This window comes from Puma concolor, chromosome B1 (genome assembly GCF_028749965.1).
Source record: "Puma concolor isolate L17-30 chromosome B1, mPumCon1.1.hap2, whole genome shotgun sequence".
Classification (NCBI taxonomy): Eukaryota; Metazoa; Chordata; class Mammalia; order Carnivora; family Felidae; genus Puma; species Puma concolor.
The window spans coordinates 65301921-65315380 of NC_141670.1; the positions used below are offsets into that span (position 1 = coordinate 65301921).

Genomic DNA, 13460 nt, shown 5'->3' on the forward strand with positions numbered 1-13460 from the left:
CAATTGTCTGACTCAGCAGGGTAATTCAAGACTGAAAGGACAGAGAAACAGGTCATGGACATATCAGTGGGGGCGCTGGAGCCTTCAGGGAAGGAGAACACATTAACTTTAGTGATAATCATGTACTAAAAGGTGTCAACATGTAGACATTTCATAGCTATGAGACTCTTTTCTCCCACTTTTCATCCATCCATATACATTTTCAGAATAACTTAATGTGAATAAGAATTATATGAATATCCATGCTGGTGTGCACAAATCAGATAATTTTAAACAAAACAGATAGTTTTACATTTTCATGTTATACCCAGTCATTTAAATTGGTTAGATTCTGTTTGGGAGCATATGAAGTTTTTTTGGGTAATTCTTGGTTGTTTGGGCTTGTTTTATGAAAGTCAAAGTTGCTTTAGAAAACGTGTGTGTGTGTGTGATGTGAATCACATGACCCAGAAAATACTGCCCATGTCCATTCAAGACAAGACAAGGGGAATTAAGCTCTGGATGTAAATAATATTATAATAGTTTGTTTCTCTGAAAGTTTTATAAGATATTTATAAATTGTTTATTCGTGGATTCATTCAAGCATCTGTGATACATCAATTCTAGGCATTAAAAATATTATAGTACTTGTCCAGTCTCTGACATCTTAGAGCTTACAGTCTAATGGGAAACACAGGAACACAATAATTTCACAGTTGATATATAATTACAATTGTGATAAGGAATATGAAAGCACATAACAAGGAAGCTTTACCTATTCTGCAAGATGAGAGAAGAACTCTCTTGAGGAGCTGATGAACTGACTGAGGCTCAAAGGATGACAGGAATGGATCAAGGAAAGAAACAGGGAAGATCATCTGGGCAGAAGGTGGCACAATAAGAAGTCAGGAGGAGGGAAGGAGTTTCGCAATCCAGGGAACTGGAAGTGGGCTTCTGTGGCCAGGGTGTGGTGAGCGAGGGGGATGGGTGGTGCAGAGGAGGAGGGGGGAGGTGGAGAAGGCCTTGTCAAACATGCTCAGAGATTTAAAGGAAGTGGCACCATTTGATTTATATATTGATGGAAGTTTCTTATAATCCTTTGAATATGATTTAAGTGAGACTTTGCTAAAATGTTGGAGGATGGAATAAAACACTATTTCTAGTCTAAACTAAGAACTCCCCACTTACAACCATCTGTCGTCATTCCCCGAATCTACTTCCAACATAATTTAATGAAAGTCAGTTAAAGAAGCTAGTGGTAGGCTTAATGGTAATTGGAGAAAAAAGTAATGCTTGCAATTAAAGTCATAGTGGCTGGTTCTCCTAACTTAAAAGCACTGCTCTGGAGGAACATTTTCAAAGACAGGATATTTAACTTAGACTTCTGTTAATGAAAGTGAGATTGATGGGCCTATAGTTATTATTTCTTGCTGTGGGTTATCATCAAAATATATCCACTAAGCCAATACCAGGGCTGCATATTATGCTAGATGCTGAGGGCAAAATGCAACAAAAGACTTGATTCTTTCCTCCAGTGGCCTGTTATCTAGTGGGAGAAATTGAACACATAAGTGAAAAGATGCAAATTCAAGATAGTACAGGGTGAATTAAAAAGAAAAGAATACTGCAGAAATTTGAAGAAAGAAAAATTGCTGAGAGCTGGAACAATCTGGAAAGCCCGTAAGAGGTGGGATTGGGACAAAGAAAGGTAGAATTAGATTGGCAGAGACGTATGGATAGGCATTCTGGGCACTCAGGGCAGGGGAAATACCATAAACCCAGACAGAGATGAGGAAATGACTGTGCACTGAAGAATTTTGTGTGAATTTATATGACTAGGTTGGAAAGTTTACATAGATAACAATTCAAACAAACAAACAAACAAAAAGACTTGTAAAGGAAACATATGTATGTTTCCAAAGAGTTCAACTACGTTCTACACATCTTTGTTCTCAAACTGCCTCGATGAGCCTTTTGATACCAAAAAGGCTGCCTCAAAAGCTGAGAACAGATCAAGGAGATTGTGCTCCCTTTAGCCCATCTTCAATCAGAGAAGCTTCATGATTATCTCTTGTATGTAACGGGGTTCTACATAGTATCCCTTTAAGAAAAACAAATTTCACTGCAAAAAATAATACAGAAGAGCCTTTGCTAAACAGCATAGGCCTGATGAAGAAAAACATATATACAGAGTAGTCCCAGTGTCCCGGGCCGGTGGGGGTAGGTGTATTGGGAAAGGAACCTAGATTTAAGAGAACAGGTTGTAATAAGGTAGAAGTATCCAACTTTGGGGTAAGTAGGATTAGGATAATAAGGAGTAATGAAAGGAAAGAACAGATGGTATACTGGCATTCCACTGGGTGAATAGAAACAATCTTGGTGCTTGGAATTGGTAACAGCATAAGATAAAGGAGTCAAGGAGGACTCCAAACCTTGGAACTTGGGAGACAGTAAACGCTGATGTTACTGACAAAGTCAGAAGAGGTCAGAGGCAAGCTGGTTTGGGAAAGACATGATGAGTTCAATTACAGGCAGGCTGTTTGTGGTTGCAATGACATTGCAGGGTCAGTTGTCCAGCAGATAATATGAGACATGTCAGCGAAAGGCAGGACAGCAATCACAGCTGGTTCTGTATAATTTTTCAAGCATTAGACAACTATACACAGATCAACACTAAACAATTGCATACTTGCAACTGTCATTAACATGATGTGTTAGCACAGGGCAATAGCACAAAGATACTAAAAATGAAAATCTTCTCAAGGCCAGGGAGGACATATAGATTTGGGTATCATTCTCAGGCAGGTAACCGGGATGCCTGGGAAGTGAATGAAATCTCTAAATGAGCTCATACGCAGGAAAAAGGCCCCCACATGGACACAGCCTGAGCACCAGAGTCCCCTGTGCAAGGAAGAGAAACAGCAATTGCCTGTGAACTTGCACTCTTGCTGCTTCAGACACGCATGGGCAGAACCCGCCTCAGCCACAACCACAAAGCAGAAGAAGCTCCTAAGCCCTTCCTCCTTTTCTGTTCCTGGCATTTGGTTCCCATATAGACACCCTACCCTCTCTCCCACTCTCATCAAAGCCTTATTCGGAGAAAGTTTCTCTATTAGCCAATTACAACTTACAGGAAATTTAAGTCATCATGCTAACACACCCATAGCTGTGTAGTGGGAAAGGCTTTATCTTCTTCATACAAAAAAAAAAAAAGTTTTTAAAACATGGGTTAGATCATGTTAGCCCATACTTAAGGCTTTTCAATGGCCTCTCAATTGCCCTCAGAGGCAAGTTCAAAATCCTTAATATGATTTACAAGTCCCTGCATGATCTATCTATCAGATCTGCCTCTCCAGCTTCAACACCCACCATTAATGAAGACCTGTTCCTGCTAGTCTGTCTTCAGTTCCCTGAAAGTGCCCAGACCTGTCCCTTTCAGAGCCTAGAATGTCTTCACAGCACCCCCTCTGCCCTTCCCCAGATGAAATCCTACTCATTCCTTTTTAGTTGAAATGTAATTTCTTTAGGGACACCTTCATGATTATCTAAGCAACACTCAAGCCCCCTAGTCACTTCCATGGCATAATTTTTAATTGCTAACATGTAGGTATTTTTGTGATTGACTGTTTCAGATTTGTTCCAGTGTCCACAGTGCCTGGAACAGCGCCTGGTAGATAGAATATATTCAGCATATAGTTTCTGAATGAATGGATTTAGAGAAAATGAATTTTTCTAAGGGAATTATTCTTACAGTGTGAAATCATAGCATTAGGTGGTAGTTTACCTCACCTGCTATGGAACCAACATACAAAGAACCTCGACACCAGCAGTGCTCAGACCTTAGTGGACATGAGCATAGGCCACAAGGCTTGTTGAAATACAGATTGTTGGACCCACTCCCAGGAGTTTCTGATTCTCTTCTCTGGGGTCAGGTCCATGAATTTGCATTTCTAAAATGTTCCAAAGCAATACGAATGTGGTGATCTAAGGGGCCACATTTTGAGAACCACTGTTCTATGCTATATTTCTCCTGGGCCTTAAGTGGGAAGAGAGAAATTGAAAGGATGAATTTGGGAAGTATAATTATAGTTTTCTATCGTATTCTATTGAGTGATGACACAAATCAAAAATAGATTACTTTCTTGTAGTTTACACTGTCATACCAGTACATGCTGGTCCTCTAAATCATACACTGACAAAATCCCAACTTTACCAGGAACTCAGATGTCATGGTTTGTCTACTGTGTCTCTTCAAACCCACTTCCTCTTGCAATTACCCCCAGTTCTATCAGTGCATTCACACATACCCTGAATTTCCAGTTTTTGACTATTTTTCTTCTGCTTTGGTTATATCCAGTCGCTAACCAAAACCCATCATTTGTTTCTCGCAAGATGGCTTTTTTTTTTTTTAATTTTTTTTTTCAACATTTATTTATTTTTGGGACAGAGAGAGACAGAGCATGAACGGGGGAGGGGCAGAGAGAGAGGGAGACACAGAATCGGAAACAGGCTCCAGGCTCTGAGCCATCAGCCCAGAGCCTGACGCGGGGCTCGAACTCACGGACCGCAAGATCGTGACCTGGCTGAAGTCGGACGCTCAACCGACTGCGCCACCCAGGCGCCCCAGCAAGATGGCTTTTGATCTGTGCCTTCTTTCTCAATAGTAATGTCCCACTTTGACTCGTCTCTACACTTCGTTCTTTCTCACATTCATTCTTTAGCCTATTACCTGCTTTTGTCAGGACCCTTCTGCCAGATTAAAATCAACTGAAACCAATTCAAATGAGCTTAAACAAAAACAAGAAGGGGATGTATTAGCCACAGACATAGGAAATCCAGATATACAGATGACTTCAGGGACTGCAGAGACTCAAACAGTATGGTTCTCTCTTCTCTGTGTGTTGTTTTCATTTTCTCCAACTGCAGGCAAGCTTCCTGTAGATAGCAGAGGGAAGAAACAGTGTGGGTAGAGAGAGTTTTTGGCTTAAATCTTACCAGCCTCAACTTAACTGAAGAGAGACATGTTATCTTCAAGCAGTTACATGTGAAATCCCAGGGATGGAATACAATTAGCCTGCTCTAGGTCACATCCTTGGGCTAATCATAGTCACCAGGGGCTTTAGGCATTATGCTTGGACCGAGTCCTTGGGTGGGAAATTTGGATTTAAATCTGACTATTGGCAACCCCTCAAGACCCTTATGAATTGGAGAAAAGACATTTCAATAACAAAAAGAACAGCATCAGTACCAGAAAAAGTGGAAAGAGAATTATAAGCAGGAAAAAACAAAACAATAGCATTCAAATACCATCCAGTGAAGCTGTCCCCCTTCCCAGTGTCTTTCTCTTCCTTTCCAAATGCCCATATTTAGAGATACTTCAATATCCATCTCATTTTTATCGGCTCCATAAGGCTTTCCCAAACTCTTCTGGTCAGCAGTGATCTTTTCTGTCTTCAAAGTCCCACAACCTTTTGTAGTCGGTAGTGCTTGTTTAGTATTCCCTTCTTTTCTTTTTTTTAAATGTTTATTTATTTATTTTGAGAGAGAGAGAGAGAAAGAGAATACACACATGAAGGGGGAGGGACAGAAAGAGAAGAGAGAATCCCAAGCAGGCTCTGTGCTGTCAGTGCAGAGTCCCACCCACATGGGGCTTGAACTCATGAACTCTGAGATCACGACCTGAGCCGAAATTGAGTCGCAGGCTTAACCAACTGAGCCACCCAGATGCCCTAATATTCCTTTATTTTCTCGTAGTTCTCTTTTTCTTATATAATAAGCTCTTGAAGTATGAATTATGTCTTATATCTATATTGTGCTGTCCACAGTACTCAGAATAATTCTGGCATTCAGCAATTGCTCAAACTGAATCCTCAGAATGGCTTCGAAATTAGTGAGTGCTAAAAGAGGAGACTCAAAAACCATGGGGAACAATGGGAATTGGGTGGTACAAGGTAAAAAAAAAAAAAAAGATATATTTAATTCCATCAATGGTTTATTTAAAAGAGGAAAAGCCCAAAAGTAAATAACTTTTTGTAATGTTTTAGTCTAGCATGGGTTAGATGATGAGATTGAAGGTATACTTTATATTGTTTTGCTATGGACTTCATTATTCATATTCTCATTTTTTTCTTCAAGAAAAAAAATTTTTGAAGATTAATTTTAAGAGACAGAGCGAGTGGGGTAGGGGCAGACAGAAGGGGGGAGAGAGAATCCCAAGCAGGCCCCACACTGTCAGCATGGAGCCTGATGTGGGGCTTGAACTCATGAACCACAGATCATGACCTGAACCAAAACCAAGAGTCAGATGCTTAACCAACCAAGCCACCCAGGCACCCCATCTTTAGGAAAAATGTTTGAGGAAAATGAGAAAATTCGAAAAATAGTCTATTTTTGACTTGTTTAATTCTTGCAATTTGCAGTAACTTGAAACGAGGTGAGGAAAAATGGAAAGAGAACATTTTTAAAACTCAGAATGTTCAAAAATAAAATAAAAAGTAAAACTCAGAATGTTCATAGAAGAAAACTACTTTCTGAGAGCAACACAGTCATGCTTTTTGACAAAGCACTAGCATTTATAAGATTGATTTAGATAATTTTTTAATAATAAGCCTGAGCTCCAAAGAGAAGTGTGCTTAAAATGGACCATTTTTATCCCTGCCATCATATCTGTGTATTCATTTATTCATTCATTCACACAGTAAACAACTATTTATTGGGAATTTACTCTGTATCCAGGCAACATATTAGAAGCTGGAAATAGAGTGGAAAATATAGGAATGGTCCCATCCCCTAACAACTTACATTCTTGTTGGTAAAACAAATAATTGAACAAGCAAATGTGAAACAAAAAACAATCCATGAGTGAAGCTAAAGGAACACATTACATTCAATAGAAAAAAAGCAGGTTTCCCTGAGAAACTAATAATTAACAAGAAGCCCAAAGGGGAGTAGCCAAGCAAAGAGAAGGGATAACCTGTTCTAGGAAAAGGATATGGCGTATGTGAGCGTCCAAAGATGAGTGAGGTAGGGCATAAAAGGATTTCAATGTGACCTAGCAGCGAGGATGGGGAGGGGAATGGTAACCAACCATGGAGTTCTTAATCAACCACAGATAGAAGTTTGGACTGCGTTTTAATGACAGGGGTAAATTTCTGTAGGCTTTTAAGGAAGAGATGACACTGTCACTTTAGTGTTCTGGAAGACCACTCAAGCTGCTTTTGGAAAATAGACTGGAGAGGGTGAGGCTGAAGGGAAAGAAAACCAATTAGAAAGACAGAGCTGTGTCCCAGGGAAGAGTTGGTGGTGGCTGTGAGAATAAAAAGTAGATGGATTTTTAAAATATTTTGAAAGTAAATCAAACAGAATCTGATGACAACTCACATTTATATCTGATCTCAAGTTTCTGATTTAGAAGACTGGGTAGATTATAGCACCCTTTCCTATTGAGAGAACACACTGCTTGAAAGTCAGATTTAAAAGAAGATGAGTTCAGTTTTATACAAAATAGTTTGAGGCACAAGACAACTATCCAAAGAGAGATATCCAGGAAAGTTCAGAAGAGGCTTTGCAACTTTACATGAAGAGTAGGAAGTCTTGAGCATATAGGTAGTTATTGTCAAGATCTCCTATGGAAAATCTGTAAACTGAGGAGATGATGGCACAAAGAACCCTGGGGAATAGGAACACTTAATGGCCCTGAAAGAGGAAAAGAAGCCAACGGAGAGAAGGAAGAGAATGACCAAAGAGGCAGATGAAAACCTAAGACTGTATAAAGGAAAGAGAGAATGTAATAAATAGGGAGAGAGGTGAATTCAGGGGCCTCTCTTTGTTTTCAATTTAGAGAATATTTGAGCTCAGAGAGAGGAAGAGAGAGAAGTTGACAATGAAGAAAACTGATCAGACTGTTATTTTTTAAATCCCCAGAGAGAAGATAGGAAAGGATGGAACCCAAAGACCAAAATAAAAAGATTCCCATGGCAAGGAAAATAGGAATGATTTTCTTTGCAATAGAAGTAAAAGAGGAAATGACAGATACCGGGACAAATGTAGATCTACAGATTACAGAAGTTTCTTTTTGATGGCCTTGGAGAGCAAAGGGGTTGCTTGCAGAGCCATACATGAGTGAAATTTGAATTTCTGAGAACAACAAATAATTTCTCATTGGGATTCACATATACTAAAAAAATACTCTTTGGGGGCACCTGGGTGGCTCAATCAGTTGAGCTTCCGACTTCGGCTCAGGTCATGATCTCACAGTCTGTGAGTTCATACCCCGCGTCGGGCTCTGTGCTGACTGCTCAGAGCCTGGAGCCTGCTTCAGATTCTGTGTCTCCCTCTCTCTATGACCTTCCCCCATTCATGCTCTGTCTCTCTCTGTCTCAAAAATAAATAAACGTTAAAAAATAATAATAATAATAAAAATTTAAACATTAAAAAAAAGTACTCTTTGTTCCTCTGAAATTCCAATTTAACTGGGTGTCTCGTGTAATTTTGCTAAGTCTGGCAGTGCTAAGCATAGCAAGGTAGAAAAAGCATTGTTGGAAGCTCTGTTGAGGGACAAAACTATGTGTTTATATGGCCACAGATGGCAGGAAGTGTAACTTACCTCTGCAGTACATCATTAAATGCAGACACAAAGAAGGCAGTTGAACTTGGACCTAAGCAGTGACATCATCAAACCTCTAGATTTCACATTTAGCACAGCTTTACATATGTATCCCCAAGTATCTCCAGATAAATTTGAAATTTAAAAACTGAGACAAATATGCTTTACAAACAAGATTTTTTAAATAACATTTTATTTTAGTAAAATAACATTTTATTTTAGTAAAATAACATTTCAGTTAGTAGTTTTGCTTTCCATATTTATTTAGAGAGGAAAAAAAAAAACCCATACTCCTTTTTACCTTACCCTTTCAGGTAATTATTATAGCATTGGGAAAACTCATAGACTCATGGATCATCTAGGTCACTTTCCAGTCTGATCTTTGAAGACCCTTAGAACATCAGCACACATTACCATCTCTGTCTTCCTTGGACACAAGAAGGCTTCCTGGGGCAGCCTCTTTCCTTTTAGAATCTCTAACTGTGAAAACACTCTTTCTCATGTTTAATCAGCCTATATCCTTGTATTTTCTACCTGTTGGTCCTAGATTTATATTCTTTGTGTAATAGATATTTAAATTTTGTTTATGTATTGTGTTACTTCTTTCTGTTACTTTTTTTGTACCACAATGAGACTGGCATTCTATTGTCTAGTCCATTCCGTGAGTAAAAGATGAACTGTTCAGAGTTTTCAATATTTAGGTGAGAGAGGTCTCCTAAGTGACTTAATGGCAGCCATTTATATCCAAGTGGTAACAGACTCTTCAGAAAGTTCATAAATGTATTCTCTTCCTTAGGCTTTGCCTTGTTTTGCTGAGTCTTATAAGAATTAATAATAATCCTTCTTCTGTTCACTTTAATAACAACTTAATTGGTAGGAAGTACAGAAATGAACACCATCAGTGACCTGTCACAGGTGAATTATTGGAATTACTCAATATAGAGTCATAGGGTCTCACTTTCAACTCTTGCTTTCTCTCTACTGGGAGGGATAAAACTTGGAAAACTTAAAATGGCTCTCTCTTTATATATCCCATGGAAAAAATGAGAAAAATGGATGTGTATTGCAAATGTATGCATTGCTAGTGTGATAGTGTTGTAGAACTAATTTCTTTTTTTGAAATGAATAATTATGCTTATTGTAGTCCTCAGCAAAACTTCAGACATAGACTATCTACTTTATTCTACAGATTTGAGGGTTCTCCAACAAATAAAATGTTAATTAGCACCACATTCTAATGTTATGAATGTGTAGTGCAATTTCACAGTCTTTCAGCATTTATCCAAGTAACTTATATCTTGAATGAACAAAAGCAATGAATTAAGACATTTATATTTATACTTATATACACACACATGAAATTTGTGAGAAAAATAACATGAAAGACTTACAGAAATGGCACTTGATATCTTTTTCAAAATATATCTTTCAGATACATACTTTGTTCTTAGCAAGATTTTGTGTTTTTGGGGTTTTTTTTTTCCCAATTGTTCTCATTTTGGGAGACAGTCTTTCCAGGAGTGGAATGACAGTGTCACCAATAATACTTATTGTCTTGATTGGTAGATTATCAAAAGCCAAGTAGATTGATTAATATTCTTCTAATTCGGCTAAGTAAATCACTCTGACTTTGGGAAATAGCATGTATTCTGTAGGCCAATTATTTAACAAGCTATGATTTTAGAAAAGAAAAAAGAAAAAAACTGGACATTTCTCTACCTATAAAACCAAAAGTAAATTTGAATATTAAGCAGGAATTTTCCAACCTCAGAAAACTTCAGGCAAAAGTAGATAGAAGTATGGTGGTCCTTCAGACATAGAAGTCAGTATTCACATATTATTAAAGCTGTTTAAACTATACTACATTTATCTTTTCTTTGTTAATTTCTAAGTTGGCTAAATACTCAATTATATCAAAGTACAAAATGCTTAATAAGAAAAAATATCAATTAGGTGGGGTTTTTTTGTTTTTGTTTTTTGTTTTTTGGGTTTTTTTTTTTTTTTGAGAGAGAGAGAGAGCGTGAGCAGGGGAGGGGCAGAGAGAGAAAGAGAGAGAATCTTAAGCAGGCTCCAAGCCTGGTGCAGAGCTCAACACAGGGCTCCATCTCGCGACTGTGAGAACATGACCTGAGCCAAATCAATAGATGCTTCACTGACTGAGCCAAAACAGGTGCCCCTATCTACTTCCTAATTTAAGAACAATATGTGTTCAGGATTACAATTATTTTGAACTATGAGCTTTCTTTAATGGACTTATATTTGTTTGGCAAGGTGCAGTTTCTTCCCTGCCGAAAGAAAGGAAGGAAAGAAAGAAAGAAAGAAGGAAGGAAAGAAAGAAAAAAGAAAGAAAAGAGAGAGAAAAAAAGAAAAAGAGTGGGAGGGAGGGAGGGAGGGAGGAAGGAAGGAAGGAAGGAAGGAAGGAAGGAAGGAAGGAAGGAAGAAAGAAGGGAGGGAGAAAGGAAGGAAGAAATAAAAAGAAAAGAAAAAGGAAAAAAGCAGCACCTTCTGTCTTCTCTCACGTATACAAATTCATTTTTAAACATATATTTGTGTGTGTATATATATGTATACACACACATATATATGCAAACAGAAAATGAACAGTGTAATGAACACTGTATAAAAAAACTGATGAATACTGGGTGCAGTGTTTGTTGCTACCACCTCATGACTTATATGTGAGAATTTATTTATAGCATGAACATTTCCTCCATTTCTAATTACCATGTTTATGTTTTCATCTTCCTTACAACCATTGCAGAGTCGTTACACATTCATTTCAAATCTTCTGCAACCATCCTCAGACATAGGCAAATTTAAACACCAGTGTCTAATTGGGTTCAGAAATTAAAATTCCCCTGGCACAGCCTGGGTGAGTTGTCTTTGGTTCATAGCACTCTGACAGCCATAAACTCAGCCTGATGGTCTCCTTGCCTCTTCTGTCAGATATAAGGAGGCCTCCAGGAGTCTGTTTGTTCCCATTCACTCACTTCCAGGTTTATGCAGAACTAAAGATGTCATAATACAGGAGCTGCTGTATTTGGAAAGCTTCCTGAAGGTGGATTTTACTTTAGACATTATACTGCAAACTTTCTTCTTTCCTTCATGGTTCTCTAACAAGCGATCATGAAACCTCTCCATTTTCTTCCTAACTTGTACCACTTTGCTCTCATTTGGCCCCTCTGAGCCTCACCTTAATAAATTCTGATGTCTTTATTTTAAAAGTATTTTGATCTGAGCTAGCTCACAACTCTCACAGGGTGTAACCAAATTAAAATGTTTTGCCACTGTATAAGATAGTATCAATGGAGAAAACAAAGGCAGAATATAGGAAGAAAAATAAATAACTAGAGTGAAATAGAAGTCACATACAATGTCAGAATGTTCCATGAATGAGAGGAGTCTTGGTTTGAAAGCCTCAAAAGTATACCAGTTCAAGCTAGAAAGAATGAGAAAGATCACTTCATCCAGTGGTTCTCAATCTAGGGTGTGTGTTAGATTCACCTGGCAAGTTAAAAAAAATGTTCCTACCAGGACCCCATCCTGATCCCCCTGGAAGTGATGTCTCAACATGGGTACATTTTTAAAAGCAACCCAGATTACTTTAATGAAGCCAGGGCTGAGAATCACTGATTTTTTAAACCCAATCTCAGGTGAACAAACTGATGCCCAGAAGATACATATATTGCAAGAACCATACTTTGGGCAGCAGGTTCACTTGGCAACACTTCTATAACCCAGAAACACTAAAAAGGAGCCTGGGGGTGAACAACTGGTACAGATTATTTCCCTTCAGCTCTTGAAACCATTTGGGATAGTGGTTCTTAAACTTGAGAAGTTTATTGGTGGAAATAGAAGATGCAGCTGCTTTTTACAATGTTCATCTTGGACCAGACCTCAAATTTCTCATCTAGTTGCAATTCACTTGCAAATGACACTGTAGAAAAAGCAAACAAACAACTAAATCCATGGCTTTCAAAATACAGTCCCTACACCACTAGCATCAGAATCACGTGGGAACTTGTTAAAATGCAAATTATTGGCTCCCAACCCAGACCTACTGAATCAGAAACTCTGGGAGTAAGTCCCAGCTATCTAGTTTAACTGGACCTCTATGTGATTCTGATACACACTAAAGTTTGAGATCCACCGAAGTAGCAACTACAGATGAGAAAACAAGAAATTGTAATACAGGTGTTCATGCTGTGATGGGTAAATATAGGGAGTTTTGGAGTATAAGGAAACGGAGCCTGCTGCAAGTATGTACATGAGAGACAGGAAAACATGGGGTAAATGAAGGGCACAGATATATGTTTGTATTTGATTATTTTCTTTTTCCTTTTTTCAATGACTTGACATATGTGTGTAGATATATGTGTGTGTGTATATGTATATATACATACATGTGTGTGTATATACACATATATATACACACACATACACTCCAAAAGGATAAATTAGGAAATTGAGAAAATCAGGACACATGAAAATAAGGGTAGAATGATACTAAATCTACAAAAATACATATATGGAGATATACTACAAACTTAAGTTTCATAGACACAGTGGCCAAAGCAAAGAAACAGATTTCACGGAAAAGCACACCAAGTGTTCAGATGAAACACAGCTTTTGCTAGTAATGAAGAATGACTAAGCAAAATTTCTTTCATGAGTCCTTATAATGAGAACATGTCATATAGTGGATGGCATCCTCATCTACCTGCATGTAATGAACATGTTCCACAGGGGTCCACTTTCTTTAACAATGAGGGTTGGCAGAGAACAGGGTTAAGGTCTTATCCTACTGCTAGAGAGCTATGTTAAGTGCTTAGAAGGATGGCTTCTCCAACTTCAAAACTCTAAGACACTCAGTATT

At 38.2% G+C, this 13460-nt stretch overlaps 1 protein-coding gene across 10 annotated transcripts in view; it reads left to right on the forward strand.

The window, feature by feature from the left end:
* The window catches only part of MARCHF1 (membrane associated ring-CH-type finger 1), an 892783-nt gene that overhangs the window by 803079 nt on the left and 76244 nt on the right, over positions 1-13460 (forward strand). The window lies entirely within an intron of this gene.